This window comes from Pleurodeles waltl, chromosome 3_1, assembly GCF_031143425.1.
Source record: "Pleurodeles waltl isolate 20211129_DDA chromosome 3_1, aPleWal1.hap1.20221129, whole genome shotgun sequence".
Lineage (NCBI taxonomy): Eukaryota > Metazoa > Chordata > Amphibia > Caudata > Salamandridae > Pleurodeles > Pleurodeles waltl.
In genome coordinates, this window is record NC_090440.1 from 1,698,511,276 (window position 1) to 1,698,529,651 (window position 18,376).

Sequence of the window (18,376 nt, forward strand, 5' to 3'; positions counted from 1 at the left end):
ATAGTTTAAAATTGCACAGTTAAGTTACTTCAACTCCAACAGGCTGCCATTGCACAGCAAATGGGCCCTCAGACAGTAGAGAGGAAAAAGTGCTGCAGACCTAGGCCAAAAATGTGGACATTCAACAACACTGTCGTAGTTTCACTCTTTCTCTAAGCAAGACTGCTGGTTTAAGGATGATAGTACTTAGATTTGTAGGTGACTAAGACCATCCTACAACAAGTCACAACTGTTGTCCCAACCCTCTAGGCTCACAAGCAGCACCTCACCAAAAACCCAAACAGTAAAAGGTGATTTGTGGCAGCCTTTACGCATGGACTCAAGAGTGCGACATCTCAGGGAGTGTCGTGGTCAAACAGAGATTACCCCTTTCTCACATAAACAACATGTCTCAATCAGACACAGGCAACGAAGGAGATGCAGTAAAAGCTTAATAGGTTTTTATTAACAATACTGCAATCTACAATAAATTGCATGGGCTGCAATGAAAAGGATAATGAACAGTGCAAGAAACAGAATTGTGAACACGAAAGTCATTAGTACAAAGACCCCCACCATCTTGCAATAACATGAAATGACATGAGATATAATATATGTTTTAATACCCTAACGTGATGAACCTAATCCCTAACCTAAGGAGCGATAGGTGTGATAAACCTAATCTGCCAATGCCGTGTCCATGAGAAGAGTCCCCCAACCCTTGTTACCTTGGAATGAGGTCATACTCTGTAGGGACACGAAGACTAGGCCAGCATCAAGGCGACGTGCAGCATCAACAGCGTCAATGGCATCTCGTAGGAATCCCTATGACTATCTGTCTGTGTAAGATGTATTTATACAGATCTGATCGGACCCCTGACATAGGTCTGCTCCCAAACAATAGATAACAAGACATGCTTGGGGCGGCAATTACATAAACAATTCCCTCAAAAGCAAAAAGAGGGAAAGTACCTAATGTGAATACCTATAGTTTGTTTTTCTTTGTAGCTTGATAATGACGCCTTAGCGCAGTAGCACTGATAACATGAAACTAAAACATTGGCCTAACTAAAAACAGTGCAGCCATATTGGAAAGCCATGATAAAATAATTGCGCTAAAACAGAGCAAACTAAGTAGGGTAAAACTCAATGGGTGACGGGGGCCCAAGTCTACAAGCCAGAAGGCTAAGCTAACTCCTGCTTCCCATTAAAACAAGATAGGATTCACTACAACACTATCCCTGGTGCTAAGGCATTCCTAGATGTCTCAGGAAGTGGTGCATAAAGGAACTTAGGCTGGCCTTCCTGCCAGACCCAGCAAGTGGGAAAGCAATTTAGAAGGGCAGGCAATGGAACTTTTCAGTGATCGGTACTTGATAGAGGCCTGTGTCTTAATTTAACTTTCAGTATATTTGTTGATGCGATCAAGGAATATTGGACTCTGGCTTTTCCATTCCGATTGGACTTCAACTTAATCTGTCTCTTGATCAAGGTATACTTTATAGCTCCTCCAGGGCAATGAAAAAAACACATAGTAACATGCAATGCTTTATAAAAGCTATACATAAATAAGTTCCGACTGATGTGAAACTGAATCTCTGAATGGGATTGATTCTCTTCAGACCACAGAGTAGATCTTGCTGTCTCTCAAACTTTTGTCAACAGACACCAAAGGTGTTCTCTCAAGCTGGAGGATCGGGTAGATTGTGCATCAACTCGTCAGTAGTTACCGTATGCAGCGCTGTCAGACACCACTAAAACTGTAAACTAGAATCTGCCCTGGAACAAAAAATAGGGCAACTGCTTTTTGGGATGAAGCATAATAGACTGTATCCTCTACTCAAAGGATGCATGTTGCGTCACAGACAAAACTGCTAGCATTTAAGCTAGAACCTTCAATGCATAACAGCCCACAAATAAAGTCTGCTAAAAAAGCCATGTAGAAAACAATTCAAGAGCCGGCTCTGGCTAGGTCTCCTAATACAGAAAACAAGTCATTTTCTCTGCTATCAGAGTCTGAAAGACCAGGAATTAGTCTAATAGCATAATATCTTTGGGTCAGTCCAGCTGAAGGGCTCAATGGAAAACCAAGCCTCCGGAGTGGAGGAAATGAGCTTTTTACTTACTACGAGGGACATTTTGGATCTCTGGGGGCAAACTTTCCTGAACAATCAATTTCGTACACAGAGAGACTATGATTTCATAATAAGACATATATCACATTTCCAATCTAACACCCAAATACTGCCTTCAGAGGTCATGAAGGTCTCAGTACAACATCTCCCTTTTTACATTTTGTGCAACACTTGAATCCAAGTAAATGTACCTGTCCTTAAACAGAAAAAATAAATAAAAAGCCTATTAAATTCAAACTTGGGTGACCTTTAGAGCTGCTTAATATAACTTCCTTTTCTTTCATGAATTCCGAACACCTGAGCACTGAAAAAGGATGTGTAGGAGCCAGAGGCTGCAGCTACATTAATATAGTGTGAAGTTGTAACATACGGACAAGGTCACATACACAAATGTGCTATCAAAAGACATAATGGCACTTCATTGTGCCATGACAGCATGAAAATATTTTCCATAGTCTCAGTCACTGGGTTAGAATTTTAAAATGCGAGGAATCTGAAGAACTGACAGAAAAGAATGCAAGCAGAACTCCATTCACTGTGGAATAAAAAATGTACCGCTGCTTACAGCAGAGGAAAAATACTTGGGTAAAGAGAAGAGTCTGTGCATTGTCAGGTGGGGGTCAACATAACCACAAAGAATAATGAAGGGTGTTCAGACGAACAAGTTACTAACCTTTGGTAGCACCTCATCTGCCAGATACTGTATCTAGCTGCAGATTCCTTAACGTAGAATAATACCCAGGGTTCAGACTGTATCCAGAAACATCTTGAGCAGTACCTCCAAGCGCCGCTAGTTGTACGTTGTACTTTTGGCAATTTCCTTTTTGGATTTAAAAGTGTTTTTTGACCGGTTAGAGGCACCAAGGAGAGATCAGGCTGCGTTATGCAATGTTTTTACCCACCCTTTGTCACATTTGGGACACATTATATGAATGGCTGCTTTTGTTTGTACTGGACTGTATAGTGACCTTGGCTCTTTTAAGACCGGTAACTCTGTTTATGGAGCTGTGATATTCTGAGTCTTGTGATCGGTTATCGCCTTTTTCTCAACCAACGAAGAACGTGACCATGCATGCTCGCCGACACTGAGCAGCGCTTAACTTTCCCCAGGGACCGCCAACTCGGATGTGGCAGGGAAGATTAGGATACATTGTTACGATAGCACTAAGAATGTTGCACCACGGTCTCGCTTTTCTTCTTGGGACAATGGTTTCTGGATGCTTAACCTAAGCAACCCTTATGACTTTTCTGCAGTGCAAATGCTGATTTATTCAGGAAAGGTTCCTTCATATTGGAGATACAGAGGGAGGAAGATAAGGATACATTGCTGCGGGAACGGTAAGAATGCTGCACTGTGGTCTTGTTTTTCTTCTTGAGGTATTGGTTTCTGTACGTTTGACCTGAGGGGCATTTATAATTAATTTTTTACAGTGTTATGGTGATTTAGTCAGGAAACATCTTTTCATCTCGAAGATTTGGGGATAGCCTTCGTGGTGAGTACCGTAGGTGCTGCTTTGACAATTAGGATATATAATTTAGGTTGAAATTCGTTACAGCTCATTTCTCTGTTATTTTACAGCGTTTTGACATTGGCAATATGCATTTTAAGGCAGCAATTTCGAAAATCTATTGATTCCGCTTTCAGGTGAGTGTCTTGTTGGTTATAAGGTGTTCTTTGGATGAGTGTATTGGCTGCCGCATGTACTGGCCACTGAATAATTTTTTTGCGCTATTTTTATAGACTCAAGTGGATATAGTCACTTTGGACAAGGAGCAAAGTTGTATTCGTCTTTTACATATAACTTCAAAAATGCTCGAAATAAGATCTCAATCAGCCCAAAGGGGTGGTGCGAGAACCGGTACGAGCAAGCCAGTAATTAATCTAAACAAAAGGAAAAATATTTAATACTCGCACACTCGGGTTTCAGGAACAAGAAAAACAGTTTAATCTACACACAACGCGTTTCGACTGACACAGCAGCCTTGGTCACGTGACCAAGGCTGCTGTGTCAGTCGAAACGCGTTGTGTGTAGATTAAACTGTTTTTCTTGTTCCTGAAACCCGAGTGTGCGAGTATTACATATTTTTCCTTTTGTTTCGTCTTTTACATACTAGGTTCGTCCGGATTCCAGGACATAGATGAGTTGCTGCACTTAAGAGGAGAGAGCGTAATTGATCAGACTAGATATATTAAAAGAATTTTAATTGGGTTTTCCTTTACTTTATACTTTGCCCCTTTATGATTGTGTTTAGTCCTAATGAAAAACCATTGTTAACATTTTAAGTGGCTCCTTTTTTTCTTTTTGTTGAGATGTCGACGATAACCTCTCTATTTCGCCTGTACTGGATTTCTTTTTCAATGTGGGATTACTAGAAATAATGCGGTTACCCCCCAGTTTGCAGGGACAATATACTGATTATCAGAAGTGTATACAGACAGACTATGAGCGCACTTTGAATGGTTTATTGTATATTTCCTTGTCGGAGCAACCAATGTATTTTCAGAGGATATATATTTATTAATGTTTTCAAATATAACTGGAAGGATTTTGCTTCGATTTGCTTTTTTGTTTCCATTTTCTCTGCTCTTTCTCCTATTTTTTCAAAGGATTATGTGTTCAATGTCAAGGATTGCGATATATCAACTGAGTTATATCTTGTGTTTTATCATAGGACTACTTTGTTATAAGCCAAAAAAATAAAAAGGCACTGGCTTCGACTCAGAAGGTCGAGTTCTGGCTGGAGCTGGATTCAGCATCGGGCAACGCGAGTCCAGCACTGTATCGGAATCGGGTAGAATGATGGGGTCCGCGCTCCCATAAGCAGCGCTGAGAAAGACATTGCTAGAACAGCCTCTGGGGAAAGTCGCAGTATCATGTTCGGAACCGTTCTGGACCCAGCACTGGATCCAGAGCGACCAAATTGGTGCCAAGGGTGGACGCGCTGACAGAAATCCAGTGAGGGTACCCACAAAACCCCTGGGTCACGAAGGCTCTTCAGAGGGGTCAGCCAGCCCAAAAATTAGGTGCAAACCCTCACAGAACTCCCGGAGTTGAACAGGGGTCACTCCAGTTCTGGGAAACTCAGAAAGGCGCAGAGTGGATTTAGAGGTAGGCTCCTCATTGGAGAGTGGCCTACAGTGATGTCATTCCCATACCTCATCTGAAGATTTGGGAAGGCGAGGTGAAGTCAAAGAGAGCTTCGACTCCATGGACTTTATGTGGGACTTTCCCGATGACATTCAGTGTGATGAAAAGTGCCTGGAGCTACTCCTCGAAGAGGCTTGGGACCTTCTTCACGACCAGGACATAGAGTATCATGAAGTCGACTGGCGTCAGGCAACTAGAAGCTTCAAGGAGTGCTCCCTCAGCTCTTTGAGTTTTATGGCGCAGCAGTATTCTTGGAGTTGCGGTCAAGCTCCAAGCACCACAGAAAAACCAGATAGGGGGCTGTCATAGACATCTCTCTGTGAGAGGATTCACAGGTGGACATTCATACCCACTGGGAGCCAAGTCTATAAAAAATTTTTTTTTAAATGAGCCAGTCAAAAAAAATGACTCTGTAAGTAGCTTTCCCCAGATCTGCATTTACTGGCACAGAAAGAAAACATCTCAGTGTACTGGGGTGGTGTCTATATTGGCAGTGCGCACATCACTTCTGGCGCAGGAGACCCGAACAACCTCACTTATCAGCACACAGGTCCTGCTCACAAAGTGTCTGGATCCAGTCTGACGTCTAGGTATTATTCTAAGGTAATGAATCTGCCAAAAGAAGTCTTAAGCAGAAACAATTCTTTCCAAAGTGGACCAGAATCTCCTTTCGGCCTGGCTGGGAAGAGTCTGATGGGCAATAAAAAAAAAAACTGTGCTCTTAAGGTTCCACATGCAATGTAAAATAAGCTTCTTTTATAAGCTCTTTGACGTCTCAGAGGCGGAATGGCAGGAGGCTAAAGTGGTCCCCAGAGAAGCGGCTACTGCTGTTCAGTTTAGAATAAGCCAGGTGCTGTTTCTCAACATGGTCTACACTACGTGTCTCAAGCTTTGGCACTTCGGAAAGATACACTTTCCTAGTTATTTGCTAATTTCCTGGACTTCTTCCATACTACATTGTCATGCCCAGCGTTGCAATGCTTCTGAAGGTGTGTATTCACCACTCTCAGGGGAGTGTTGGGCTAGACTTTGAACCCGGATCCCAAGCTCACTGTCCTCCATATAGGTTTCTGATGTGGACACTAACAGACATAGGGTCACCTTCATGCACAAAGGATTGCTGGTTGACAAGCGTGAGATTGCTAGAGTGGCTAAGCAATCAACATTTAACACTTAATAAGCCAACAAGGCTATATGGCTGACAGGACGTGAGCTGCCAGCCAGCTAGCTAGCTTAAAGATCTTCATTAATCCTGCCTTTCAACTCAAATCATCGACACCCTTAAAGGCCATGAACAAGCAATACCTGCAGATACACATGATGCCAGTCCCTTGTGCCAGAATGAGATGAGTGGGGGAAATCGCACTCTGGCCTAGTCGGGGGCTCAGGTCGTGCCGCATGGCAGTCTACCTCGTAACATCACTGGTGAAAGCCACGGACCAGTGCAAAATAGCTGGTGGACTGCGGGAGCAGAGGCGGCCCTGACAAGAGTGTATCCTGCCCCTGGCGGCCCCTCTGGCCAAAGACACAGCATGAGCCCAGTGAAGTGGGAGCATGGCCAGCATGGACTGAACTGCCAATAGCGCTGGGCCAGAGAAGAAGCACAGTGCCCAAGCTTACTGACCCTGCACCTCTGTTGACAGTGCCCGGTAAGGAGGGGACCAAGGGGAGACAGTAGACCATGTATTGGAGGGGTCGGCAGGCCCAGCGGCAACCCTCCCAGCGGTCTGAGGGACAAGGGCATCCCACCTGCAGTACACTGACGGCTGGCCACTCAGTCAGACACCACGGCAAGTCAGACTGCGGGCAGTGTTACCAGATTTGACGATTTCCAGCACAAATAGGCAATATTTTTCCCATTTGTGCGAGAAAAAAACCCAATTGCGGGTGACTAATCGTTGGATGCCGTTGTGCGGAAAATTGTTTGCGCCGCCGGCGCCACCAGCAGCGGACGTGCACTATCTTGTAGTATCAGTCTCGGACAGGCAGCCAGCCACACAAACGTCACCCAGCGAGTCAGCGACGCCCACGCAGGCCGCGGCCCACCTCGTCACTACCACCACCTGCCCCCCACCCACGTGAGAATATACTAAATGGACTCAGTCATCAGTGTCACATGACCCATGTTGCAGTCAGTGCGGGCCTGCGGCTGGCGGGCAACACAGGGCTGTCCCTGTTGAGTGACTGCGAGTGAGTGTGCGATTTGCAGCATATGTGCAGCATTGATTGGACAGTGTGGGCTGTCAGTCAATGGAATGTAGAGTATTGTGGAAAATGACAAATGGTTAGATACAAATTATTTAATTATGGACAACGCGTGGGCAGCTGGCAGCAGCATGTGTGTGGCTGGCTGTCATTGAACTGTTGTGCTAACAAAGATCATTCTAATTGGTGGTGCGTCCTCTGGACCACGCATGGTCCATCCTTAATGGCCATGGTGTTGGGGCAGAGGGCTGTCAATCTAGTAGCACGAAAGCGCCAACAATTTATGGCCCGGCCAAAAATGATTGGCCTGCCCCCGCGGCGCAGTTTAAAAGCTGCGATGGTGCTCACGTGGCCCTGGACCCTCTCTTCTCTTGTGGGCGGCAGCGTGGCGGTGCTCGCCAAGTCACCGACTTGTGTTGTGTGTGCCTGAGCCTTCCCCTGCCAAACCCCAGAGTGAGAGATTGGAGCCTAGGGGACTCCCCCCTTCCTGTTGTGTGGGCGCCATAGCCCCAGGCCAAGTGCCTGCAAAGTTGACTCGAAAACCTGCTGACTGAACACACCCCCCTGCCCAACTGACGGGCGGTCACCGAATGTGCGCAGCTGAAGACAAGATAAGGTAGGTGTGCTGCAATTTGTGCCTTTGTGAGCACAAGAAATATTCCTTATTTTGAATATTCAGGGCTAATTGTGGATTGACAGCGCAGAGGATCTGAAGCATTGCAGGATTTAAACCCCCCAATGCAGCTGGCACTGCAGAGGGGCCCCTTGAAGATGCGGCATATGGTGCATTGTAGTTCAGTAACATTGTCCAAACCCTTGCAGGATTTAATGGCTACTTAAGGGGAGGTGGTTTGTGTGTTTGCTAGCAAGGGTTATTTTTAGAAATTCAATGACAATTGCTGCATTGCTATGCACTTTAGACTAGTGACATTAGTAAGAAAATTGGAGTATTAAGGCTATGTGGGCTTTGAAAACCACTGTGTTGTGAAGCTTGTGATGCAGTTAGTGGAATTCTGCTCTGGGGACCTGTCAGGGACGCCACCCTTAAGACCCAGGGTCCCAGAGACTTGCAGGGATATGGTGCAGCAGGGCAGTGCAATTGCAGAATCCCACATGTATGTTTCAATCAAATGTCCCAGGGTCCTGCTGGGGTGTGTGTTGGTTATGGGGGGTGGAGTGGGTGTATCCGAATGCTGCAGGCACTGGCGTAACACAGCATGAGCCAACCTACAGAAAAAGACTGCAGCTCCCACAATTCCCTTCGATAAAACCTCTGGCAGCCTTTCTCCCAGCTATTGAAGTAACCACGCTGGAGTGGCAGACAAAGGCACATCTTGTGTCATCTAGCCTGGCACACAAGGGCATGTTGAGCTTCAGGTGGGCACCAGCGTTAGTGGCATCCAGGGTGGCATAGCTCCAGTGCTTAGTTTGTAAATAAAAGTGTGCTGGTGCCCAAAGCTCTCAGCTGCTGCAATTAAATGTGCGAACACAGAATACTGAGGCAACGTAATCCTGAAGCCACCTCGGGCCTCTTTAATCCATTTAAAGCCACTCCTGGTCACTTCAGCTCACTCCTGCAGGTGGCCACTACAGCTCACTCCTGCAGCTTTCTGCTTTCTCCCTTTCTGACACTTTTTCGTTTTTCTCTTCCTCAGTCTTTCCTATATGTGTCTTTTGCTCTCAGTAAATGCTTGAGGCAGACAAAATAAGTGCCGGTGCGCCACACCGGAAACAACAAGCACAAATTAAGCACTGGATGGAATCACATGAAGGCTAGTGATGACTAAGAGTTATTGTTTTCGACTCGTAATGCAAGGGGGCTACAGGCTGAGCTGTGCAGTGGGTGCTTTGCAGGGCAGTTAAATAAAAATAAATCATTACCTACAGTTTGGGTAACCATTTTATCTGAAACCTTTTTGCACATTCGATGCTTTAAAATGTTTGCTTCAGCCTACGACTGCATTATTTCAGTGTTAAAAGTTTGGGCTTCTTTTTGGGCTGGTCATTCAACATCTTTGGGCTTGAGAAAGCTTTTAAAATCAGGCAACTCTGACTGCAGGAGCGGGAAGGACTCCTGGTAGCTGCATGCCTGACCTGGCCAGCACTAAGGTTGGCGGAGCAGCGCAGCCTGCCAGCTGCTCGTGCCCGGTGAAGTGGGGCCGTGGCCGGCGTGAGCTGGGGAGCCGCAGAGCAAAAAGGAAAGGAAGAAAAGTGCCAGTGCAAACCGACCATGCACAACTGAAGTCGGTACCTGGTGAGAGCGCCCTGGGGGAATAACAGTACAGGCCTTTGGTGAGGTTGGAGGGGGGGGGGGGGGGGGGGGGGGGAATCGAAAAGCTCTAGGATGACTCCCCTCAGGCTTGAGGGGGAACACACAACACACCATGCGACATTCTGACAGCCTGCCCTGGCATAACTTTGGCCCGGACCTGTGTGGCCCAGTGTGGGAGCCCGCGCTGCCTGAAGAGTAGCGCGCCTGGATCAGGTCTACAATGGGTTTACCTGTGATTTACTAGGGCCCGTCCACATAGTGTCAGCGGCAGAGTAGGTGAAAGCTCGCCTTATTGTAAACCCCCAACTGCCTGGAAGCGGGGAGCAACACATCGTGAAGGCTGCACTGTGGACCCCAGATGAGTCGGATACCAATCTTCTAGCACAATGGTCCCCATGCTAAGGCCCGCAGGCCACATCCATCCCTCTACAAGATTGTATACGGCCCGCAGCAACTTTAGAATTAATAATATATCTATTTAGTTATATATTTAGCTAATACTTGGAATATGCAATTCCTTTTGAAGCCTGAAGGTGGCGGCAGAGCCTCTTGAATCATCTCCATTATTTATATCATAATATTACAATATTAGTATATTATATTTATATATTATCCATTTAGCACAATCATTTATAGATTATGTATATATTAATTCTATATTATAACATATTGCTTATATATTAATTTGTATATTATTTATTTATATAGCATTATATTAAAAATAATTATTTATCTCAATTTAAGCAGGGCTATTGTTTCTTTATAATTGTCAAATTTCTCTTTTGTTCTGAATCATACCATGCCGATTCCTTAAAAAGATCCAAATACATTTTATTCATTCATTTACATTTTATTAATTCATTTATTAAAAAAAAAAGTTTTCCCACGGCCCGCAAATATTTGTAAAATATACAATGTGGTCCTTGTACTGAAAAGTTTGGAGACCTCTATGGTAGAACATCCCCACCAAAGCACAGAAGTAGGTGACTGCCCTAGCAAGTACACAAGAGCAGGGCAGCAGTGGGTGGCGGTCGGAGTGCTGCGTCCACACGGCCAGCCCCAGATCAACCACGAATTAGGAGGCCTCAGCAGCCACGGTGTTAGTGGCATATGAACAACTGGGGGATCCCAGCAATCGAGATGTGCTGGAGAAAGTGTAGCGCAGCTGGGTACCGGGCTATGGGAGGTCCCCCTTCAACAGAGAAGGCCCACACCACAGTGGCAAAGAATCACACCTACCACCGCAAGTCTAATCTTGGCAGCTCGATTGTCTCCCCAGCAGGGAGAAACAGCACAATGAGGTAGCAGAGGCACAAACACCAGCACGCCGCATTCAGAGACTCTGGCAGTAGGGGTGACACAAGCCATTGACGGCAGATGCTGAGCCTTCCAGGGCTGAACTGTTGGCCGTTATCTAGGGCTCGCAAACCATGCTCTAATACACAATAGAGACTGTATCTACTGATGTTCATCTCCTACGAGCGGACCTGAGGAACGTCATGGACAAAGTCATGACCCCTGCAGGTAACATCACTGAGCTACAAAGTGAAGTTGCAGTCCTCAGGCATCAGATGGCACAGATGACCATGGTCACACGAGAGCTGGACCATCACACCAAAGATGCAGAGGGTCACTCCAGCTGTAGCAACATCTGCATCTTGTGGTTCCCCAGAGGGCAGAGGGTCGCTACTGTCATAGCAACATCTGCATCTTGGGGTTCCGCAAAAGGGCAGAAGGGATTTCCGCAGAAATGTTCCTAGAGGACTGGATGAGGACAGAGTTCCAACCATGGGATGTGTCCAAATTTTTCATAGTGGAAAGAGAGCATAAAGTACTGGTTCCCCCTCAAACCCAGCCCCCCTCCCCCAGCATCCTTTGAGCTGCCAGTGAGCAGGCTGTCCCACTCTTCGGCAAAAATAAGATAGCCATCTACCCAGACTATACAGCACAGGTGCAGGAGTAGCGAAAATCCTTGCTCCGCATCAAGCAAAAACGAAAGGAGCACTACAGTTACAATCCATGCTCCTATACCTAGCAAAACTGAAAGGAAAAGCAAATTTTTTTGCTCTTCCGTGTGATGCGTGGAAATGGCTAGAACTGTGATGATTAGTGAGGATGGAACCGTGTGTGTTAGAAATGGGGTCTCTAGTTGGTAGTCACTTTGCACCCTGTCCAAGTAGGGACCCTCACTCTAGTCAGGATAAGGGAGATACCCGCTCAGATAACCCCTGCTCACCCCCATTGGTAAATTGGCACGAGCAGTCAGGTTTATCGCCGAAGCAATGTGTAAAGCATTTGCACATAAAACACAGTAATAAGTGAAAACACTACAAAAGGACACCACACCAGTTTTAAAAAAAATAGCCAAAATGTATCTATATAAAACAAGACTAAATACGACACAAATCCAACATACAGTAATACAAATAAGAATTCTGAAAGATTTACTCAAAAATGCAGTTCCTTGAAGTCGATAGCTCCACCTGGGGCTATCACGGCGTCCTGATCAGCAAAACCAACAGTTCAGGCCGGCCGCGGCATTGCAGGCTAGCCACGGTGTCGGAAATACCCGCAAATGAGCCACGGTGCATGCAGAATGCCTGGTGACGACAAAGGAGTCGATGATGCTGGTGTCGATAGACCGGGGCTGCGGGACGGGACGGTGCTTTGTGTACCTCACAAGCGGTGTCCACAGGCCACGGTGCAGGTAGCGGCGCCGGTGTCAGCAGGAGCGGCCGCATCGGGGATGCCCAGGCTGCGTTGTGAGCAGGTGATGCCGGAATTCGGGGCCCACAGGTCGCAGTGCGAGCAGCGGCTCGATGAAGTTGTCCGATGGTGCCATCTAGGAGACCAGGGTCGCGGTGCGAAGCGGGGCAATGCGACGCCTTGTGGCGTCAGGTCACGGTGCAGGCCAGCGGAGGCGGCGGCGTGGTGGTTTCTCCTCTTGAACAGCACAAAACACAAAGTTCCCAGTGCTGCAGGTCGAGGAAACTGAAGTCTTTGGTGTCCCTGAGACTTCCAACAGGAGGCAAGCTCTACTCCAAGCCCTTGGAGAATTTTCTGAAGCAGGACACACAGCAAAGTTCACCCTTTGCACTCTTTTCAGGCAGAAGCAGCACCTGCAGGCCAGCACAGCAAAGGGACAGTACTCCTCCTTCAGCTCTTCAGCTCTTCTCCTGGGCAGAGGTTCCTCTTGATTCCAGAAAGATTCTAAAAGTCTGGGGTTTTGGGTCTTCTTCTTATACCCAGTTCTGCCTTCGAAGTTGGCAAAATTCAAAGCAAAGTCTCAAGTGTTTGCACGATCCTTTCTTGTCCAGGCCAGGCCCCAGACACTCACCAGGGGGGGGGGGGGGTCAGAGACCACATTGTGTGACGGCAGGCACAGTCCTTTCAGGTGTGAGTGATCACTCCTCCCTTGCCCTCCCCTCCAGCACAGATGGCTAATCAAGATATGCAGGCTACACCCCAGCCCCCTTTGTGTCACTGTCTAGAGGAGACAGCTCAACTGTCAAAGTGACCCAGATGGGGAATCCACAAACAGGCAGAGTCACAGAATGGATTAAGCAAGAAAATGCATCCTTTCTAAAAGTGGCATTTTAAAACTAACAATCTAAAAACCTACTTCACTAAAAGATGTATTTTTAAATTGTGAGCTCTGAGACCCTAAACTGAATCTGCCCTTTAAGGATATTTAAAGGCAGCCACCATGTTAACCTATGAGAGAGATATGCCTTACACAGTGAAAACCGAATTTGGCAGTATTTCACTGTTAGGACATATAAAACACACTAGTATGTCCTACCTTAAACATACACTGCACCCTGCCCAGGGGTCTACCTAGGGCCTACCTTAGGGGTGCCTTACATGTAGTAAAAGGGAAGGTTTAGGCCTGGCAAGTAGGTAGACTTGCCAAGTCGAATTGGCAGTTTAAAACTGCACACACAGACACTGCAGTGACAGGTCTGAGACATGTTTATAGGGCTACTAATGTGGGTGGCAAAACCAGTGCTGCAGGCCCACTAGTAGCATTTGATTTAGAGGCCCTGGGAACCTCTAGTGCACTTTACTAGGTACTTACCAGTAAATCAAATATGTCAATCATGGATAAACCAATCAACAGTACACTTTACACAGAGAACATATGCACTTTAGCACTGGTTTGCAGTGGTAAAGTGTCCAGAGTCCTAAAGCCAACAAAAACAGGTCAGAAAAAAATAGGAGGAAGGAGGCAAAAAGACTGGGGATGACCCTGGGGCCATTTCCAACAGTGCTGCTAAGCTAACTGGAAACAGAAGATGTGAAACTGGACAATGGCACACAACCGCTTGTCGATGGAGCTGAGACTGGGGCCCAAGGCCTACGTTGGACTTTATTCCAGATACCATGGTCGCCCCAGAGGTCGGGCCTGGAGATGACTGACTGGAGATGCCTGCAGTTATATTCTGAGAAGTAGTAATCTAGTAACTGGTTTGATGAGTGCTGGGTGGTGGTGGTGGGGGGGGGGGGGGATTGGAATACTGCTGGCCGCTAATGTGACTTTGACGTCTACCCACTTGAACATGAGCACATACCTCAAGGACCATCAGATAGAGCACATGGACTCGCTAGGTGAGAAAGGCCGCAACTGGAACAAAGCAGGTATACTGTATGCAGATGTGAGTGGCTGGCCGGGTCACTGTGCGTTAGCCGGTCCCCGTTGGACAGGCTGGGGATGCTGTGCATGTCCTGGCACAAGCAATGGGTGGGCATGGATAGTCAAATGGTTGTACTATGTTTGTCTGTGGGTGGGTGGGGGGTGTTCGGTTTGTATTGTTTATTTGTGTTGACAGTTGGACGGCAGTGAGGAGCAGCGATGGGGTGGCGGGTGGAGGGGAGGCTCACACCAGAGGATGAGGGGGTGTGACTTCAGAGTCCTAACCTGGAACGTCAGGGGATTAAGGACATACATTAAGAAGTGCAGGGGTACTCAACTTCTTGTAATGTCATAAAATCAACATAGCATACTGGCAAGAAACACACCTGGGCGACGTAGGTGCTGCATGACTAGGTAAAAAAATGTCAGGGACAGGTCTTCCACTTCCTCCTATTCTAATATGCCAGGGCATGGGTGGCACAAGGAGTGCCATTCTCCCTAACATACACGGGGGCAGATGTGTGGAGGGTGGTATGTTCTGTTACAGGGGACCGTAGATGGACAGGAACTAACCATACTGAAAAATTATGCCTCAAATACTGATTACCCTACCTTGTTTCAGACCACGCAGGACTGATTAATGTAGGAAGTTGGCTCACCCCTAATATGGCTAAGTGACTATAACTGCATCCTAGAACCCAGTTTAGACCGGACACCCCTCAGAGCAAGCTGTAAGCCGCTTATGATTGCAGCATTCAACAGGGTAATGCAAAACATTGGCTCAGAGGATATATGGAAAATGAGCCATCCTTCCAAAAAGGTATACACATGCCATCCCACAACTCATAACACATTCAGCACAGTAGATAGGATACTGGTGGCTGGATTCCCACAGATAGAAGACATCAAGGTAACACACTTAGCGTACTTCCTATCAGATCACTCTCAACTCAGCACTGAGCTGCACTGCAGTGGCTCAGCACGAGGTACAAGGTCCTGGAGGATGCCATTGGACATCCTAGTGGATTCGATTGGCTGAGAGACACTATCGCAGACACTGACAGACTACATGGAGGCTAAGTAGGGCTCCAAGGCCTGCAGGGCCATGTAATAGGATGCCCTTAAAGCAGTGCTGAGGGGGTCTGACTGGGGCTAACCTGCGAGTTACGTCGACAGTTGCAGGCGGGGTTAAGCATGGAGGAATTAGTGCTGGCCTCGATAAAGGTGGGGACCATGACCCATCCCGAAACCCGCAGGAGGAAACAAAGTGTGCACAAGCACATAGCGGAAATCTGGGATCAATTAGACAAGTACATGCTGAAAACAATATAGACAGAGACTACACAGAGAAGGAAACAAATTGGGTAGACTTATTAGCCTGGATGCTGCATAGGCAGCACACGTCATCACTCAAGATATACCTGACGACACCTGAGGGCATCACAGTCACCTCCACAGGGGGCAAACTGGACATGTACCAGAAGCACATACATGAAGTGTACACAGCAAACCCAGACGAAAACCGATAAACGCCATTCTTGGAGAGCCTGGACATCCCTAGGCCTGAACCACTGGTAGCCGAGGCCTTAGATGCCCCCATAGAAATTGAGGAACTCAGGTCAGCATGGAGTATGCTCCCTCAGGCTAAGGCACGGTGTGGGGATAGCTTCTCACCCACATTCTATCGGGAGTAATCAGCAATGATCACAGAGGGTCTCCTGGAGGTCTTCCTTGAGGCGCGCAGCATTGGGATACAACCGCCAACCAAGAGGGAGGGAGAAATATGTGTGTTCCTTAAAGTGGGAGGTGACAGGGCTGACCCCACTGCATTCAGGCCATTCATGATGATTAACTCAGACATGAAGGTGCTTTGCAAATTACTTGCTAACCGACTGACAGCCCACACAACACAACTGGTACACGAAGACCAGTGTGGGTCCATACTGGGCCTAAACACTGGAATCAGTCTCAGTCTCAGGCGTTTGCCCCACGGTCTCCACAAAGTCAAGCATTGTGATGAAGAAATGGCATTGATCTCTACTGACCTTGAAAAAGCCTTCGAAACAGTGGTCTCAGGCTATTTACTCAAAGTGCTGAGAGTCATAGGCTTTGAGCCTCAGTTTCGTGGATAGGTCCAGCTGTTGTATACAGAGCCCAATGTCCAAGTGAGTATGGATGCAGTCACTCAGATAAGTGGGTCCTGGGTATTGGTACACAGCAGGGCTACCTATTTTCGCCGCTCCTGTTTGCGCTTGCGATGGAGCCCCTGGCTGTATGGGCACACCATGAACTGCAGGACTGGGGCATACACTTGGGAGATGTTTGTCACATTATATTGCTATACATGGACGATGTCCTATTTTATTTCTCCTCCCCCGTATCAAATTGGTGATACTACTCCATTTATTGGATGAGTTTGGGGACCTTTCTGGTCTCTGGCTTAACCGCACCAAATCGCTACTGTTTCCCATGGTATCCCTGGTCAGAATGCCGGTGGACTGCCTCCCAGACATTGGCTTGCGCTAGGAGCTGGCACAATTTAGGTACTTGGGGATCAAGGTGGCACACACCAGAACACAGCAACTACGCCTCAGCATAGACAGAGTGCTAGAAACGCTAAATACATTGATGACCTTCTGGAATACATTGCCCCTCTCGTTGATGAGCAGGCTGCACTTCTACAAAGATGGTGCTACTAGCAAGATGTTTGTATGTTCTGCAGAACTCACTATGCCCCTTTCGATGAAGGTGTTTAGACAGCTGGACTCAATCTTTATCTCCTTGCTATGGGTGGCCCTGGCTACATTCACCTGACTATACGAAGAGGGTGGATTAGAGGTGCCACGATTGGACCTGTGTTACTATGGCGCACACCGACAGCATGCAATCCGATGGCTGGACGCAGGAGACAACTGGGAAAAGCGTTTGTTATAAGGGATGGGGGAATCAAGTCGGCTGCCAGAATTATTAATGGAGGATGCAGGGATTCTTGTTGTGTGTCGGACAATGTATGGGATGTCATTTGGAATCCCCGCACGACATCCCATACATAGTCCGACAGACAACGAGAATATGGCAACGCTTGGTCGAAACAGTACTAAAATGGGCCCCATTCAACTGAAAAGTCCCAGTTTGGACACTGATGCAGATCAGACAAATCATGGACAATGTGTCCTTCCAAACATGGAGGAAGGGAGGGTTTGCCCTACTTAGGGATTTACACCCCAGAGAGACTTTCATAACCTTCAAAGAACTTACACTTGGATCTGGGCACTTCTTACATCATGCAGGACTAGCCAAGACTGCCAAGCTGACCTGGCCCTCTTACCCTGCTGTGCCCAAAACTACCCACACCCTGGGGATCCTACTGTCCTGAGGGACAGGCAGGCATTTGGTTACACTGTTATATAAAGCTATGTGAGCAGACGTGACAGGGCCCACACCCCGGGTGCATGCGGCCTGAGATGCCGATCTGGAAACTCTGTTGGACAAAGGAGAATGTGATGACAATGGGGGAGATAACACACAGACTCGGTGGGGGAGAGAACCATACATAACACCAGCAAAAGGAGCAGCTTATGAGCAAGGGATGACGTGATGTACCTTAGCAGGACTCTGATGAAACACGTGATGGATGGATGGACCGAGGAACGCCTTCTCTTGTTAAATGCACCAAGCTATGTACCTCATACTCAAATAACTGTTGCACTGTGTTTGATAAAACTGAAAATTAAAGTTGCTTTAAAAAAAATATTTAACACTTATTAACTGGGATGTGGACGTGGGATAGACTTCTGCATGGTGCTGGAGATGCCAATCTATGAGGCCCGTGGATGCCAGCACAAACACTAGGTCTGGGGACATTGGGAGGGGAACAGGGGGTATATCTCTAGATTAAACAAAACATAATAGCTGCACTAGGGTCACACTGCCTAAAGTATGCTATGACGAGACACTAGGTATGCATGCATATGCTGGAAGCCACGAGGTGGTAGATCCATTC

At 47.1% G+C, this 18,376-nt stretch overlaps 1 protein-coding gene across 8 annotated transcripts in view; it reads right to left on the reverse strand.

Moving 5' to 3' along the window:
- The window catches only part of TRAF3IP1 (TRAF3 interacting protein 1), a 406,766-nt gene that overhangs the window by 342,302 nt on the left and 46,088 nt on the right, over positions 1-18,376 (reverse strand). The window lies entirely within an intron of this gene.